Here is a 17,791-nt window from a genome sequence, read left to right as displayed (position 1 = left end):
ACCAGGCCAGGAGTGTACAGAGGAAAGAGGAAAAGTGGCATGAGGCTGGGGGTGGGAGGCCAGATCTTGGGGATCTCTTGAGTGAGGTTTGCTGCCTTTGGTGATGTGTCACTCTTCTGGGACACCTAGCAGGCTCAGACATGTTCCTTGCCCCTTACACACTATGATGTGGCCAGGGCTGCTGTGTACCGTTTGTTTTAGATGTCTGAAAATGAAAGGCTAGCAAATTGTCTAAAATTTATTATTATGTGGTGTGAACTTTGAAATGTCTAAGCCAGATGCACCACTTTTAGTGACCTAGGTTCTTATCTTCTTTTTATCATTGGATTACAGCAAAGAGCATTAGCCTGATACTTATTTGGTTCCTGCCTACAGAAGGATGTGAACTAGTACTGGAAGCTCCTTAGTCAGGAAATTCCCAGAATGTCTGAAGTTAGGCATCTCTGCCCAACGCCTTCATTGTGTCCACCCACAAGTTGGCAGGAGAGGAACAGGCTCCCCATGCGAGGGCCTTTGAATGGTAGCCAGGGCAGCGTGTACCCTTGTAGCAGCTGCCTAGGAAGATTGTTCCAAGAGTCAGAACTAGCTGGAAGGACTGAGTGCCCATGACATACATAGAGTGGGAACATTCTTCTCCCACTTAGTAGCACTGAATAGCTAGATGTGAAAATAAAACCTGGGGGCTAATTTTAAGGTTACAGTAGTAACAAGATGACCATTCGTGGAAAATATAATTTGGGGTCATAATGTAACATTGTTTGCTTGTAAAAGAAAAGTACAGTTTTGTGAATTTTAGTGATTTTTTTTCATTAAAATTGGTATGGTCCTTTATGTTTACTCTTGGATCACTTCCTTTTTCCTCAAAAGATAGCATTTTATTATATAGTATAATGCTTTGGGAAATAAAATTTGCATGGATGTATTTTTGGAGGGCCCATAACAAGCCCACAAGGGACATGAATGATGCTATTTATAAACACAGAACTGGTAATTGCAGAGTCTTTCCCCTTATGCTTCTTAGAAACAATTTCCTTGGTTTTGCTTTTTGGCAAGATACCTCCCTTTTATTCTTGAATCAGGTATGACTCAGGGTTTATGCAAACCTCTTCATTTGCCACGGATCAGAGCCAAGTTTGAGGTTAACCTTGCCTGGATCTTGTAATACTTTTATCTTTCCTTGATTTTTTTCTCTGTCCCTAATGTCTCAAGAACAGCTCCTGCAAAATCTCATCTGATGGCACAAATTTTATATTTAGTTCACTGAACTACTTCCTTGCTTAGATGTCACTGGTGATCCTAGTTTATTTTTAGAAAATATTTTATAAGCCACTTTTAATCTATATGGACACAAAAATGTTATATGCAGTGAAATGTACAGTGACTTCACTGCTGTCCTCTAAGCTCATGGTGAAAACAGTCCCTCTGTCCTTAAGCTGAGGAGCTCCATTCCATCTCCCTCTTAAGGAACAGACATTTCTTAATTGACCCAATCAAAAATTGTTTACTTGCATATAGAGAAATTGGGTGCTCTTTGACTAGCCTAATTGAAATACTGTGTAGAGTTGCATTGTCTCTATCCATCGGCCAAATAAATTCCCACAGAGGCAGGCCACAGAGCAGTCTTCTGGGGGTGAGCTTCTGGGAATTGGTTATATCCCATGTAAATTTCCTGGGGATGAAGAGCCTATGTATTGCAGTTACCTAGAAACTATTACAGAGAGTGGCTGACGAATATAGTTTCCTAAGACATAAATTTTTTTCAGAGTCTATAGAAAAGGTTAGTTTCCTTTAGATGAACTGTGTTTCTCTTTTGTGAGACAATTTTTTTTTTTTTTTTTTTTGCTTTTGATATCAGGAAGTTTAAATACCCGTTTGTTACTTTGGGATTGTCTAAGCTAGATATGACTTTTTTTAAAAAATTTCAGGCTTTTTTTTTTCTTTTTCCTTTTTTTTTTTTCTATCTTTTTCCAGCCTATTCTCCCCGGGACTTTTGCAATGCATGTTTAGGTAAAATACATATTGTCACATTTCTCATGAGTCATCTCTCTGGCCTTTAATAAATTGTGAAAAAGAAACGCAATTCACAATACTCCTGGGAGAGCACAGGGTCATCCCTGAATCATCTTGTGTATTGTCTCTGAAGTACTATGATTCTTTGTGTTCTTTTATATTTCAATTTTCTTGTTCTTGTGTTTAGGAAATTTTGATAGAATTTATACCTTTATGTGTTTTTTTTTTCACTTTGAAGTAAAATACAGTTGATCTGAATGCTAATACCTACAAAGCTTTCCTATTTCAAAAATGTAGACATCAAGAAATTAGCACTGCATTATTTCTTCATAAAACTAATGAATTATGTCATAGGATCATCTTAGATGTTCACATTTCATTGGTAAAAACTCAAAATTAAAATGTAATTTAAAATTTTTAAATAGCTTAATTTATGTCATGAGTTATATTTTTGGGAGCCAAGGACATTAAGATTTAGGACATTTCAGCCATGGTCTTGGCAGAAATATATTGTTAAACCATGAGGAGAGAGAGTTTTCCAGAATATTTCTAAGAGAGAAACAAATGGTCTTATCAAAAAATAACTTCTCCTTGCCTGAAATGTAAATTGTAAATCCAAGACAATCATGCAAAGCTTTTTAAATGAGTTTTAGGTTGTGTTTACAATGCTATACATAGATGATTATGAAAATACTAAAACAAGTGGACTTCATATACTGAAATGCCTGAACAAGAATTCCATTGTGATAGATCAAACAAGTCAAGTAGAAATTTTCCTTTTACCAAGACCTAACTAATATTAGAGCTTAAGAGACAAAGATCTCTTCCTTTCCCCTGGGTATTATTTTAAAAACCTAAGATCATAGGATTTCCTAATAGACAAGGTCCCTCATTACCCTTCAAGAGAAAACTATAATGGTTGCAATTACTTTCTTTTTCCTTATTCTTCTATCCTTCCTCTTTTTTAAAAAATGTTATTGAAATATAGTTGTTTTACAACGTTGTATTAATTTCTTCTGTACAGCACAGTGACTCAGTTATACATAATATATATTTTTTCATATTCTTTTTCCTTTATGGTTTGTCACAGGATATTGAATATAGTATAGTTCCCTATGTTATACAGTAGAATCTTGTTGTTTACCAATCCTATATATAATAGTTTGCCTCTACTAATCCCAAACTCCCAATTCTTCCCTCCCCTATCCCACCCGCCTTGGCAACCAAAAGTTCGTTCTCTATGTCTGTGAGTCGGTTTTTGTTTTATAGATATGTTGATTTGTGTGGTATCTTAGATTCCACATGTGATATCATATGGTACTTGTCTTTTTCTTTCTGACTCACTTTGCTTAGTATGATAATCTCTAGGTCCATCCATGTTGCTGCAAATGGCATTATTTCATTCTTCTTTATGGCTTAGTAGTATTCCATTGTGTGTGTGTGTGTGTGTGTGTGTGTGTGTGTGTGTGTATATATACACCACATCTTCTTTATCCATTCATCTGTTGATGGACATTTAGGTTGTTTCCATGTCTTTGCTATTGTAAATAGTGCTGCTATGAACCTAGGGGTACTTGTATCTTTTTGAATTATAGTTTTGTCTGGTTATATGCCCAGGAGTGGGATTGCTGGATCATATGGCAACTCTACTTTTAGTTTTCTGAGGAACTTCCATACTGTTTTCCATAATGGCTGCACCAACTTACATTCCCACCAACAATGTAGGAGGGTTCCGTTTTCTCCAGACCCTCTGCAGCATTTGTTATTTGTAGACTTTTTAATAATGGCCATTCTGACTGGTGTGAGGTGGTACCTCATTGTAGCTTTGATTTGCATTTCTCTAATAATTAGTGATGTTGAGCATCTTTTTCATGTGCCTGTTGGCCATCTATATGTCTTCTTTGGAGAAATGTCTATTTAGGTCTTCTGCCCATTTTTTGATTGGGTTGTTTAGTTTTTTTTGGAGATTAAGCCCTTGTTGGTGACATCATTTTCAAATATTTTCTCCCATTCCGTAGGTTTTTTCATTTTGTTTATAGTTTCCTTTGCTGTGCAATGGCTTGTAAGTTTGATTAGGTCCATTTGCTTATTTTTGTTTTTATGTCTTTTGCCTTGGAAGGCTGACCCAAGAAAACATTGGTACAATTTATGTCAGAGAATGTTTTGCCTATGTTCTCTTCTAGGAGTTTTATGGTGTCTTGTCTTATATTTTAGGTCTTTGAGCCATTTTGAGTTTATTTTTGTGTACGGTGTGAGCGTGGGTCCTAACTTCATTGATTTACATGGGGCTGTCCAACTTTCACAACACCACTTGCTGAAGAGACTGTCTTTTCTCCATTGTATATTCTTGCCTCCTTTGTTGAAGATTAATCATTTATAGGTGTGCAGGTTTATTTCTGGGCTCTCTATTATGTTCCATTTATCTGTATGTCTGTTTCTGTGCCAATACCTTGCTGTTTTGATTACTATAGCCTTGTAGTATCATCTTAAGTCTGGGAGGTTTATGCCTCCAGCTTTGTTCTTTTTCCTCGGGATTGCTTTGGCAATTCTGGGTCTTTTATGATTCCATATAAATTTTAGAATTATTTGCTCTATTTCTGTGAAAAATGTCATGGGTAATTTAATAGGGATCACATTGAATCTGTAGATTGCTTTGGGTAGTATGCTCATTTTAATAGTATTAATTCTTTCAATCCAAGAGCATGGGATAGCTTTCCATTTCTTTGAATCATCTTTAATTTCCTGTATTAATGCTGTGTAGTTCTCAGCATATAAGTCTTTCATGTCCTTGGTGAGATTTATTCCTAAGTATTTTTTTTGGTGCAATTTTAAAAGGGATTGCTAGTTTGCATTCCCTTTCTTATATTTCATTATTAGTGTAAAGAAATGCAACCAATTTCTGTATGTTAATGTTGTATCCTGCTACCTTGCTGAATTAGTTTATCAGTTTTAGTAGTTTTTTTTTTTTTTTTTTTTAACATCTTTATTGGAGTATAATTGCTTTACAATGGTGTGTTAGTTTCTGCTTTATAACAAAGTGAATCAGTTATACATATACATATATCCCCATATCTCTTCCCTCTTGCGTCTCCCTCCCTCCCACCCTCCCTATCCCACCCCTCTAGGTGGTCACAAAGCACCAAGCTGATCTCTCTGTGTTATGCGGCTGCTTCCCACTAGCTATCTATTTTATATTTGGTAGTGTATATATGTCCATGCCACTCTCTCACTTTCTCCCAGCTTACCCTTCCGCCTCCCTGTATCCTCAAGTCCATGCTCTAGTAGGTCTGTGTCTTTATTCCCGTCTTGCCCCTAGGTTCTTCATGTCCACTTTTTTTTTTTTTTTTTTACATTCCATATATATAGCATAATGTTTTTTTGTTTGTTTGTTTGTTTGTTTGTTTGTTTTTTGATAGGTATACCTGGATTTAATTCTCACTTCTACTGCTTGGTAGCTGGATAGCCTTAGGCAAGTTTCATACCTCCCTGAAATTCACTTAATTCAGTCTGTAAAATGGCATAATAACTTATTATAGCATCCTTTTAGGAATTTTAAATCAGTTCTTGAAATAAAAGTACACAATATATAGACAAGTATGGATTCCTCAATAGGTGTTTGACCTTTCATTTCTCCAGTATCCCACCAGCATCAAATAAAGAAAAATACTTTTTAAAATTTACGAATATTTCATTGTTGTAAAGTTAAAGCCATAAAAATAATCAAATGGCCTACTATCATACCGTTAGAAGAAAAAAAAAAAAAAAAAAAAAAAAAAGGTGTTCATGAGAGTTCCATATTAGAATACAAGTTTTCCTTAGGCACCTGTTTATGTATGCTATTCTGCTCTTTACAATAAATAATTAAATTTAAAAGACTTAATTCCTCACTTTTAAGACCTTATTAGTTTACAAATTACATATTGACCTATGCTAAATTTTATACCGACCCATGCTAATGAATTCAGTACAGAAAACAAAAAACACTGCACTCAAGCAAACTACATATATATATATATATATATATATATATATATATATATATATATATAACTTATATGAGAATTGCTACTCCAGCTTTCTTTTGGTTTCCATTTGCATGAAATACCTTTTTCCATCCCCTTACTTTCAGTCTGTATGTGTCTCTAGGTCTGAAGTGGGTCTCTTGTAGACAGCAAATATATGGGTCTTGTTTTTGTATCCATTCAGCCAATCTGTGTCTTTTGGTGGGAGCATTTAGTCCATTTACATTTAAGGTAATTATCGATATGTGTGTTCCCATTCCCATTTTCTTAATTGTTTTGGGTTTGTTATTGTAGGTCTTTTCCTCCTTTTGTGTTTCTTGCCTAGAGAAGTTCCTTTAGCAGTTGTTGTAGAGCTGGTTTGGTGGTGCTGAACTCTCTCAGCTTTTGCTTGTCTGTAAAGGTTTTAATTTCTCCATCAAATCTGAATGAGATCCTTGCTGGGTAGAGTAATCTTGGTTGCAGGTTTTTCTCCTTCAACACTTTCAATATGTCCTGCCACTCCCTTCTGGCTTGCAGAGTTTCTGCTGAAAGATCAGCTGTTAACCTTATGGGGATTCCCTTGTGTGTTATTTGTTGTTTTTCCCTTGCTGCTTTTAATATGCTTTCTTTATATTTAATTTTTGACAGTTTGATTAATATGTGTCTTGGCGTATTTCTCCTTGGATTTATCCTGTATGGGACTCTCTGTGCTTCCTGGACTTGATTAACTATTTCCTTTCCCATATTAGGGAAGTTTTCAACTATAATCTCTTCAAATATTTTCTCAGTCCCTTTCTTTTTCTCTTCTTCTTCTGGAACCCCTATAATTCGAATGTTGGTGCGTTTAATGTTGTCCCAGAGGTCTCTGAGACTGTCCTCAGTTCTTTTCATTCTTTTTTCTTTATTCTGCTCTGCAGTAGTTATTTCCACTATTTTATCTTCCAGGTCACTTATCCGTTCTTCTGCCTCAGTTATTCTGCTATTGATCCCATCTAGAGTACTTTTAATTTCATTTATTGTGTTGTTCATTGTTGCTTGTTTCATCTTTAGTTCTTCTAGGTCCTTGTTAACTGATTCTTGCATTTTGTCCATTCTATTGTCCATTCTATCTCCAAGATTTCGGATCAACCTTACTATCATTATTCTGAATTCTTTTTCTGATAGACTGCCTATTTCCTCTTCATTTGTTAGGTCTGGTGGGTTTTTATCTTGCTCCTTCATCTGCTGTGTGTTTTTCTGTCTTTTCATTTTGCTTATCTTACTGTGTTTGGGGTCTCCTTTTTTGCAGGCTGAAGGTTCGTAGTTCCTGTTGTTTTTTGTGTCTGTCCCCAGTGGCTAAGGTTGGTTCAGTGGGTTGTGTCGGCTTCCTGGTGGAGGGTACTAGTGCCTGTGTTCTGGTGGATGAGGCTGGATCTTGTCTTTCTGGTGGGCAGGTCCACGTCTGGTGGTGTGTTTTGGGGTGTCTGTAGACTTATTATGATTTTGGGCAGCCTCTCTGCTAATGGGTGGGGTTGTGTTCCTGTCTTGCTAGTTGTTTGGCATAGGATGTCCAGCACTGTAGCTTGCTGGTCGTTGAGTGAAGCTGGGTGCTGGCGTTGAGATGGAGATCTCTCGGAGATTTTTGCTGTTTGATATTATGTGCAGCTGGGAGGCCTCTTGTGGACGAGTGTCCTGAAGTTGGCTCTCCCACCTCAGAGGCCCAGCACTGACTCCTGGCTGCAGCACCAAGAGCCTTTCATCCACAGGGCTCCTTAATTTGGGAAGATTCGTTGACTATTCAGGTATTCCACAGATGCAGGGTATATCAAGTTGATTGTGGAGCTTTAATCCGCTGCTTCTGAGGCTGCTGGGAGAGATTTCCCTTTCTCTTCTTTGTTCTCACAGCTCCCAGGGGCTCAGCTTTGGATTTGGCCCCGCCTGTGCGTGTAGATCGCCGGAGGGCGTCTGTTCTTTGCTCAGACAGGACGGGGTTAAAGGAGCCGCTGATTCGGAGGCTCTGGCTCACTCAGGCCGGGGGGTAGGGAGGGTCACGGAGTGTGGGGCGGGCCTGCAGCGGCAGAGGCCGGCGTGACGTTGCAGCCTGAGGTGCGCCGTGCGCTCTCCCTGGGGAGTTGTCCCTGGATTCCGGGACCCGGCAGTGGCGAGCTGCACAGGCTCCCCGGAAGGGCGTGTGGCTAGTGACCTGTGTTCGCACACAGGCCTCCTGGTGGCGGCAGCAGCGGCCTTAGCGTCTCATGTCTGTCTCTGGGCTCCGCACTTTTAGCCGCGGCTCGCGCCCGTCCCTGGAGCTCTCTCAAGCAGCGTTCTTAATCCCCTCTCCTCGTGCACCAGGAAACAAAGAGGGACGTAAAAGTCTCTTGCCTCTTTGGCAGGTCCAGACTTTTCCCCGGACTCTCTCCCGGCTAGCCGCGGTGCACTAACGCCCTGCAGGCTATGTTCACGCCACCAACCTCAGTCCTCTCCCGGCGCTCCGACAAAAGCCGGAGCCTCAGCTCCCAGTCCCGCCCGCCCTGGCGGGCGAGCAGACAAGCCTCTCGGCTGGTGAGTTCCGGTCGGCCCGATCCTCTGCGCTGGAATCTGTCCGCTTTGCCCTCCGCACCCCTGTTGCTGTGCTCTCCTCCGCGGCTCCCAAGCTCCCCCACTCCGCCTCCCGAAGTCTCTACCCGCGAAGGGGCTTCCTAGTGTGTGGACACTTTTCCTCCTTCACAGCTCTCTCCCGCTGGTGCAGGACCCGTCCCTATCCTTTTGTCTCTGTTTAGTTTTTTCTTTTGCCCTAACCAGGTACGTGGGGGGTTCCTTGCCTTTTGGGAGGTCTGAGGTCTTCTGCCAGCGTTCAGTAGGTGCTCCGTAGGAGTTGTTCCACGCGTAGATGTATTTCTGGTGTATCTGTGGGGAGGAAGGTGATCTTCGCGTCTTACTCTTCCGCCATCTTCCCGGAAGTCAGTTTTAGTAGTTTTTGTGTGGAGTCTTCAAGGTTTTCTATATATATTATCATGTTATCTGCATAATGACAATTTTACCTCTTCCCTACGAAACTGAATAACTTTGATTTCTTTTTCTTGTCTGATTGCTGTGCCTAGGACTTCCACTACAGTGTTGAAGAGAAGTGGTGAGAGTGGGTATCCTTGTCTTGTTCCAGATTTTAGCAGGAAGGCTTTCATCTTTTCACCATTGTGTATTATACTGCCTGTGGGTTTGTCATAAATAGCTTTTATGTTGAGATATGTTCCCTCTATACCCACTTTCATAAGGGTTTTTATCATGAATAGATGCTGAATTTTATCAAATGTTTTTTTCTGCATTTGTTGAGATGATCATGTGGTTTTTGTCTTTTCTTTTGTTGATGTGGTGTATCACATTGATCGATTTGTGTGTGTTGAACCATCCTTGTGAACCTGGGATGAATCCCACTTGGTCGTGGTGTATGACATTTCTTATGTGCTGTTGGATTCACTTTGCTAATATTTTGTTCAGAATTGTTGCATCTATATTCATCAAAGATATTGGCCTGTAATTTTCTTTGTTGTTACTGTTTTTGTCTGGTTTTGGCATCAGGGTGATCCTGGCTTCATAGAATGTCTTTGGGAGTATTCCTTCATCTTCAATCTTTTGGAAGAGTTTGAAAGGAATCAGTATAAGTTTTTCTTTGTATGTTTGGTAGAATTTCCCAGTGAAACCATCTGGTCCTGAACTTTTGTTTGTAGCGAGTTTTTTTATTACTGATTCGATTTCATTTCTAGTGATTGGTCTGTTCAAGTTATCTATTTCTTCTTGATTCAGTTTTGGTGGGCTGAATGTTTCTAGAAAGTTGTTCATTTTTTTGAAGTTGTCAAATTTGTTGGCATATAATTGTTCATAGTATTCTCATGTTTTTTTGTATTTCTACTGTATCTGTTGTGATTTCTCCTCTTTGATTTCTTATTTTATTTATTTATTTAGGTCATCTCTCTTTCTTCATGGTGAGCCTAGCCAGAGGTTTGTAAATTTTCTTACCGTTTCAAAGAACGAGCTCTTGGTTTTATTAATTTCTTCTATAGTTTTTAAATCTCTATTTTATTTACTTCCTCGCTGATCTTTATTATCTCCTTCCTTCTGCTGACTTTAGGTTTTGTTTATCATTCATTTTATAATTCTTTTAGACGGGTTAGATTGTTTGAGATTTTTCTTGTTTCTTAAGGAAGACCTGTATTACTATGAACTTCCCTCTAAGAATTGCCTTTGCTGCATGCCATGAATTTTGTATGGTTGTGTTTTCATTGTCATTTGCCTCAAGGTATTTTTTAATTTCTTCTTTGATTTCATCATTGACCCATTGGTTTTATAGTAGCATGTTGTTTAGTCTCCATGTAATTGTTTTTTTTTCTCATTTCTGTGGTTGATTTCTAGTTTCATGCCATTATGGTCAGAAAAGATGCTTGAAGTCATTTCTGTACTCTTCAATTTGCTGAGGCTTGTTTTGTGCCCAAGTATGTGGTCAATCCTAGAGAATGTTCCATGTGCATTTGTAAAGAATGTGTATTCTGCTTTTTTTGGATGTAATGTCCTAATTAAGTCTAACTGTTATGTTGTATCATTTAAGATCTCTGTTGCCTTATTGATTTTCTCTGTTGAAGATCTATCTTTTGATGTGAGTGGGGTGTTAAAGTCTCCTACTATTATTGTATTCCTGTCAATTTCTCCCTTTATGTCTGTTAGTATTTGTTTTATGTATTCGAGTGTACGTATATTGGGTGCATATATATTGACAAGTGTAATATTCTCTCCTTGTATTGATCCTTTTATCATTATATAGTGTCCTTCTTTATCTTTCTTTATAGCCTTTGTTTTAAAGTCTATTTTGTCTGATATAAGCATTGTGCCCCCCCCCACTTTCTTGTCCTTTCCATTTGCATGAAATATCTTTTTCCATCCCCTCACTTTTAATTTATCTGTGCTTTGCCCTAAAGTGTGTCTCTTGTAGGCAGCATATTGTAGGATCTTGTTTTTTTATCCAGTCTACCACTCTGTGTCTTTTGATTGGAGCATTTAGTCCATTGACATTTAAGGTAATTATTGATAAATATGTATTTATTGCCATTTTAACCTTGTTTTTCCATTGATTTTGTATTTCTTCTTTGTCCCTTTCTTTTTCTTTTTGTTTTTCCTTTTGTAGTTTAATGATCTTCTTTTGTATTATGCTTATGTTCTCTTCTTTTTGGTTTTTGTGACTCTATTGTATGTTTTTGATTTGTGGTTGCTGTGTTTAAGTATGATAACCCCTTCCTATATCTACTTGCTTTATACTGGTAGTCATATAGCCTCAAACACATTCTAGAAAAAAAAAATCTACATTTTTTTATTCTTTTCCCCCACATTTTATGATTTTGATGTCCTATTTTGGATCTTCATTTTCATCCTTTTTCTGTTCATTGTGGTTATTGCTTTCACAGAATTTTTTTGATTTTTTTAATCTGTGTACTGTCTTATTTAAGTGATTTACTTTCCAATTGTGATTTTCTCTTTTCTACAGATTCTTGCTACTTTTCTATTTAAAGAAGACCTTTCCATATTTTCTTTAGGGTAGGTTTAGTATTGCTGTATTCTTTTAGTTTTTACTTGTCTAAAAAATTCTTTATTTCTCCGTCTATTCTAAATGATAATCTTGCTGGGTAGAGTATCCTAGGTTGCAGATTTTTCCCTTTTAGGACTTTGAATATATCTTGTTACTCCCTTCTGGCCTGCATCATTTCTGTAGAGAAATCCGCTAATAGCCTTATGGGGGGTTGCCTTGCAATTAATTATTTGTTTTTCTCTTGCTGCCTTTAGAATCCTCTTTAACTTTTGCCATTTTTATTATAATATATCTTGGTGTAGGTCTATTTGGGTTTATCTTGTTCAGGACCCTTTGTGCTTCCTGTATCTGGATATCTGTTTCCTTCTTTAGTTTTGGGAAGTTTTCAGCCATAATTTCTTCAAATACATTTTCAATTCTCTATTCTCTTTCTGGGATCTCTATTATGTGTAGATTGGCATGCTTTATGTTATCCCATAGGTCTCCTATACTGCTTTCTTTCTGTTTTCATTTGGGTTTCTGTCTGCTGTCCTGATTGGGTGATTTCCATTATTCTATCTTCTAGATCACTAATTTGTTCTTCTGCATTATGCATTCTGCTATTCATAGCCTTTAGTTCAGCTTTTGTTTCTTCAAATGAATTCTCTAATTTTTCTTGGCTCCTCCTTATAGTTTCTAGTTCCTTTTTACAGTAATCTGCATTTCTGTCAATAGCCTTTCTTAATTCCTTCAGATTTTTCATTATCTCCTTTTTGAACTTGATGACTATTAGACTGAAGAGAGCTGTTTCATTGTTTGTTCTTTCAGGGGAATTATCTCGACCTTTTAATTGGGAGTGGTTTCTCTGCTTTCATTTTACTTATATTTCTGTTGCTCTATGAGTTTAGGAAGAACAATTATCTACTGTGGTCTTGGAGGACTATTTTTATGTGGGAACGTCCCTGTGTAGCCTGCATGTCAACTCATTAATATTTTTCGGTGTGAAGGCTGTTTTTAGTATGGATGACTGCCACCTCTTTCCTGAGTGTACTCTGGCCATTATCCCCTTGATAGGAGGTGTGACTGACGTTGTGGTGACCAGAGCCTGCACTGGATATTGAGCAGGGCCTCCTCTTTGCTCTGTGGCTGTCACTGACCTGTCCAGGGCAGAGTCTGCTCCCTAGTTGTTGGAGTAGAAGCCCCCAGCTCCATTTCTGAGCTGCATTTCTGATATTCAGGGTGAGGTGGATGGGATTGGAGTGCTCCCATGGGGAGAGAAGCCACTGAGTATTCCTCCACTGGGCCTGTTCACCTGTGAGCGTACTCTGCTATGTCACTTTCATCCATTAAGCAGGCTCACAAAGCACACTGTTGTTAGCACTGCCCTTGGCCCCTATGTAACCATGGGTATGCTGACTATCAGCCCTGGTGCTTCTCAGTCTTTGTTTTTCACAAAGCCACCAGCACAGGGCCGCTGAAGTCAGGTCCCAGGACTGCAGTCATCACACACCTGGACCCACTGTGGGAGCTATGGAGGCATCTCAGACCCTGGCCCAGCCCAGCCCCCATGTGTACGTGCCCACAAAGCCCACAGCTGCTAAGGCCAGACCCGTCCCAGCCATGGGAGCACCAGTTGTCCATTCAGATGTTCCACAGGCACTGCATTTACAAAGCCAGCTGCGGAGGTGTGAATCTGCAGTTTGCATAGCCGTGGGCAAAGATTTCAGCTCTGCTTCCTAAATTGCACAGCCCCTTTTGTCCTACCCCATTACTTGGAGATCTTTCTTGTCCTTTCAGATGTTTGAGGTGTTCTGCTAGTGTTCAGTAGGTGTTCTGTGAGAAATGTTCCATTTGTACATGTATTCTTGATGTATTTGTGGGAAGAGATGAGTTCCATGTCCTACTACTCCACCATCTTGATTCCGATCCCCTATCCTTCCACTTTTTGAGGAGGTGCTGAGGATTTATTGTTTTGGATGTCATGATAAACTCTGGGATGAAGTTTAAATGGCTTTATCCTTTTGGTTGAAGGCAGGCAAATAACAGTGTTACATCATGGTGTCTTAGCTTTTTGTCAGTACCAGCTAGTTTCTCAGTATCTCCAACTTTATAATAAAGTAATTGATTTGCTTAGCATTTAAAAAGTTACCCTATCTACCATTTTATATCTGTACATAAAGATACAACACAAGGGCTTCCCTGGTGGCGCAGTGGTTGAGAGCCCGCCTGCTGATGCAGGGGACACGGGTTCGTGCCCCGGTCCGGGAAGATCCCACATGCCACGGAGCGGCTGGGCCCGTGAGCCATGGCCGCTGAGCCTGCGCGGCCGGAGCCAGTGCTCCATAACGGGAGAGGCCACAACAGTGAGAGGCCCGCGTACCACAAAAAAAAAAAAGATACAACACAAGCTGAATGCTATCATTTTTCCTTACCTATGGGTATATATGTTTGTTTCAAGAGTAGAATACAGCCTCATTAGTAAGAGCATCTCTAGTCTTATATTAAAATGAAAATCATTCATTTTTAATTTTTGCTTCTCTACTTTTGTAAAATTATGACATCTCCTGTTGGCCCTTTAACTATTTAGAGTATGGATGACTGCATTTTTTGGCATAAATTATTTTTTTTTTTTTTTTTTTTTTTTTTTTGTGTTATGTGGGCCTCTCACTGTCGTGGCCTCTCCCGTTGTGGAGCACAGGCTCTGGACGCGCTGGCTCAGCGGCCATGGCTCATGGGCCCAGCCGCTCCGCGGCATGTGGGATCCCCCCGGACCGGGGCACGAACCCGCGTCCCCTGCATCGGCAGGTGGACTCTCAACCACTGCGCCACCAGGGAAGCCCGGCATAAATTATTTTTAAATATGGAGTAATATCTGCACAGTCCTAGGGATACTGGTTATTATCTGATAAGTGGTCCTCTACTGATAGTGACCTGTAAACCCTAGATTTCAACAAGTCCACTATGTATTCCTCAACAAAAGTGAGGTGACTTCAGATATGACCAATTTAAGCTTCTTCCATCCCATCAGTAATTCTGTATAAACAAAAGCAATGCATAAAGGTTTTCCACTTTGTAATAATTTAAAAATCACACCAGTTAATTTTTTTAATTTTATTCAGGGAGCAAAAATAAAACAGTGATCACTTTTTTACACCACATTAGGATAAGAACACTTCATAATTGTCATCATCAAATTTACCAGGTATCAAAGAGTCTTGATTTAAGGTCACATGGCATCTGAGTCAATTGTCAGAGTTCAGTAGTTTTCACCCTGAAGGGTAGTAACACTACCGTGTTAATTCAATCAGAAGATATTCCAAAAGAGAGCCATAAATTAGCCAGAGCTTATAGTAAGAGAATGACTGGTATTAAAGAAGGCTAAACCTAAAGTATGATTATATTCCTGCTACTTCCTGTCTTTGCATTTAAGGATTACTTTTACCCTGCCAGTAGAAGTAGGAGCCCTGAAAAACTAGACTAGAGCCATTCCTTGGTGTTGCATGTGTGAATAAGGAAAAAAAAAAATCTCAGGATCTTTTATATGTCTTGTACAATTTGATATGAGGTGTTTAATATCAAATAATAACCTTGAAGAGGTTTTTACCTTACTTTTTGTTTTTTGGTACTTTCTGGCATGTTCATTGAATCTCATCAAATAAAGCCTCACTGAAGAGAGCGTATCTTTAAATTCTTAGCATAATTTCTGTTTTGTGCAGAGCAGCTGGAGGGGATGATGGGCCTTTTCAGTCCTAAAGCTAAATTCCCCACCATTGCCCTAAGCAGACCTTCACTTCTCCCCAAGAAAATTTCTGAAGAAATAAGACAGCTGCTTTTTTCCAGGTACAGGCAAATATAGCTGAAAGTTGTTGTGACCTTCTAGTATTCGACTCATATTGTCTCTACAATTCCACCTACATTTTCTAAACTATCAGCACTTTGAATTGGCAGAGCTGCCCTTCCTGTCTCTGAAACGCGTGCGCTCACATTGGCACCATTGCTAATAAGGAGATTTAAACCTGAGGATGACTCATTGTTAATGACCCGTCTTATGTACCACTTCCTCTTTCCAGCCACCAGAGCACACAAGGAGCTAAACAAGCAAATGACTCTAAAGGAGAGTTGGGGTTCCTAAACCCAGGTTTTATCACTGAACTCAAAAACCCACACACACCTTCTCCCCTCTTCCTTAGGATGAGAACGTTTTAACTGACCTCTGCCCTCCTATCAACAATACAGTTGACCCTTGATCAACACCAGTTTGAACTGCCTGGATCCACTTATTGCAGATATTTTTCAGTAGTAAATTCTGTAGTACTACACAATCCATGGTTGATTGAATTCACAGCTATGGAGGGCCCACTGTAAGTTATACTCGGCTTTTCAACAACAAGGAGGGTGGGCATCCCTAACCCCCTTCTTGTTCAAGGGCCAACTGTATTTGAAGATACTCAGAGGGAATTTATCTTCAAAGTTATCTTGAATGTTGTTTATTTTCATAACCTAAAGAGATCTTGTAAAACTCCAATGGGATATTATAGTGAAGCTGAATGTTTTATAGAATCCTTCTTACTTGCCAGAAATGCTTGTTTTATGTATCTTTATGAAAGAATAATTGTCAGGCAAGTGCACTAAAAAAGGTATTTATTTTTCTAGGATATTGAATCAGTCAACCCCAGGGACAAAAACTTGGGTAATGTTTTCAAGTACTCATTTTACCTTCCCTTTGAAGAACAAGTTAATATTTTAAAATGCAAGTTAATCTTTAACTTAGGTGCATTTTCAGTAGAAAGCATGATTTTTTCAAAATATGTTAAGAAATTGTCATTAGTGATAGGCAATCAATCAGCTATCAAACTAAAGTTTGGCCTTTTAGGAGCTATTGTAAGACCCAGGATGATAATTAATTTAACACTGGAATAATTGGAACTTTAGCAGTTTTTGGCAGAGTGCTTCTCTGTGATGGTGAGTATTCTGGAATTTCCCCCCAAATTATAAATTTTATTATTATTATGTTGAATCTTTGGCAGATGCTTTTTTAAATAAGAAAAGAATCAAAACCTTTCCCCGGTGTGCTATTAAAGGAATTTCCCTCTCCAAGCCTTGTGTATTAAGTTATTAAAGCTTGATCCCAAAGTGGTATTTCAAAATCATTCTTAAAAGTGTTAGTAGGATCAGCATCACCAGTGATCTAAAGTAAAAATATGTCACTTCTCTGAATTTTTCAAACACTGTGTGATGAATGATCTTGGGGAAAACGAGCTGCTTGAACTTCTTTTAAATTCTAGGGACCGACATGGCTTTCATTGTATGTGCTATATTAGAGAAGAATACAACAGAGAAGGGCACTACATCTTAATTTATTTTTTTTATTGAAGTAGAGTTGATTTACAACGTTGTGCTAATTTCTGCTGTACAAAAGTCACTCAGTTATACACGTATATACGTTCTTTTTCATATTCTTTTTCATTATGGTTTAACACAGGTTATTGAATATAGTTCCCTGTACTATACAGTAGGGACCTGGTTGTTTATCCATTCTAAATGTAACAGTTTATATCTACTAAACTCAAACTCCCAGTCCATCCCTCTCCCTCCCCACCTCCCCGTTGGCAACCACAAGTCCGATGTCTATGTCTGTGAGTCTGTTTCTGTTTTGTAGATAGGTTCATTTGTCCCATATTTTAGATTCCACATATAAGTGATATCATATAGTATTTCTCTTTCTCTGTCAGACTTCACTCAGTATGATGATCTCTAGTTGCATCCATGTTGCTGCAAATGGCATTATTTCATTCTTTTTTATGGCTGAGTAATATTCCATTGTGTGTGTGTATATATATATATATATATATATATATATATACACACCACATCTTCTTTATCCATTCCTCTGTCGATGGACATTTAGGCTGTTCCCATGTCTTGGCTATTGCAAATAGTGCTGCTGTGAACATATGGGTGCATGTATCTTTTTGAATGTAGTTCTGTGTGGATATATGCCCAGGAATGGGATTGCTGGATCATATGGCAACTCTAGTTTTTTTAAGAACCTGCATACTCTTGTCTGTAGTGGTTGTACCAATTTACATTCCCACCAACAGTGTAGGAGGGTTCCTTTTTCTTCACACCCTCTCCAGCATTTGTCATTTGTAGACTTTTTGGCCATTCTGACTGGTGTGAGGTGATACCTCATTGTAGTTTTAATTTGCATTTCTCTAATAATTAGTGATGTTGAGCATCTTTTCATGTG

At 38.7% G+C, this 17,791-nt stretch overlaps 1 protein-coding gene across 3 annotated transcripts in view; it reads left to right on the top strand.

Moving 5' to 3' along the window:
• Positions 1-17,791, top strand: part of KCNN2 (potassium calcium-activated channel subfamily N member 2) — a 187,316-nt gene that overhangs the window by 138,753 nt on the left and 30,772 nt on the right. The gene's annotated exons all lie outside the window — the stretch shown is intronic.

The sequence above is a fragment of the Aethalodelphis obliquidens genome, unplaced genomic scaffold (genome assembly GCF_003676395.1).
Source record: "Aethalodelphis obliquidens isolate GAN/ISIS:26980383/991018 unplaced genomic scaffold, ASM367639v1 scaffold4, whole genome shotgun sequence".
In the NCBI taxonomy this organism is placed as follows: Eukaryota; Metazoa; Chordata; class Mammalia; order Artiodactyla; family Delphinidae; genus Aethalodelphis; species Aethalodelphis obliquidens.
The sequence above is the reverse complement of the archived record's forward strand: the minus strand, read 5'-3'. Positions and strand labels throughout refer to the sequence as shown.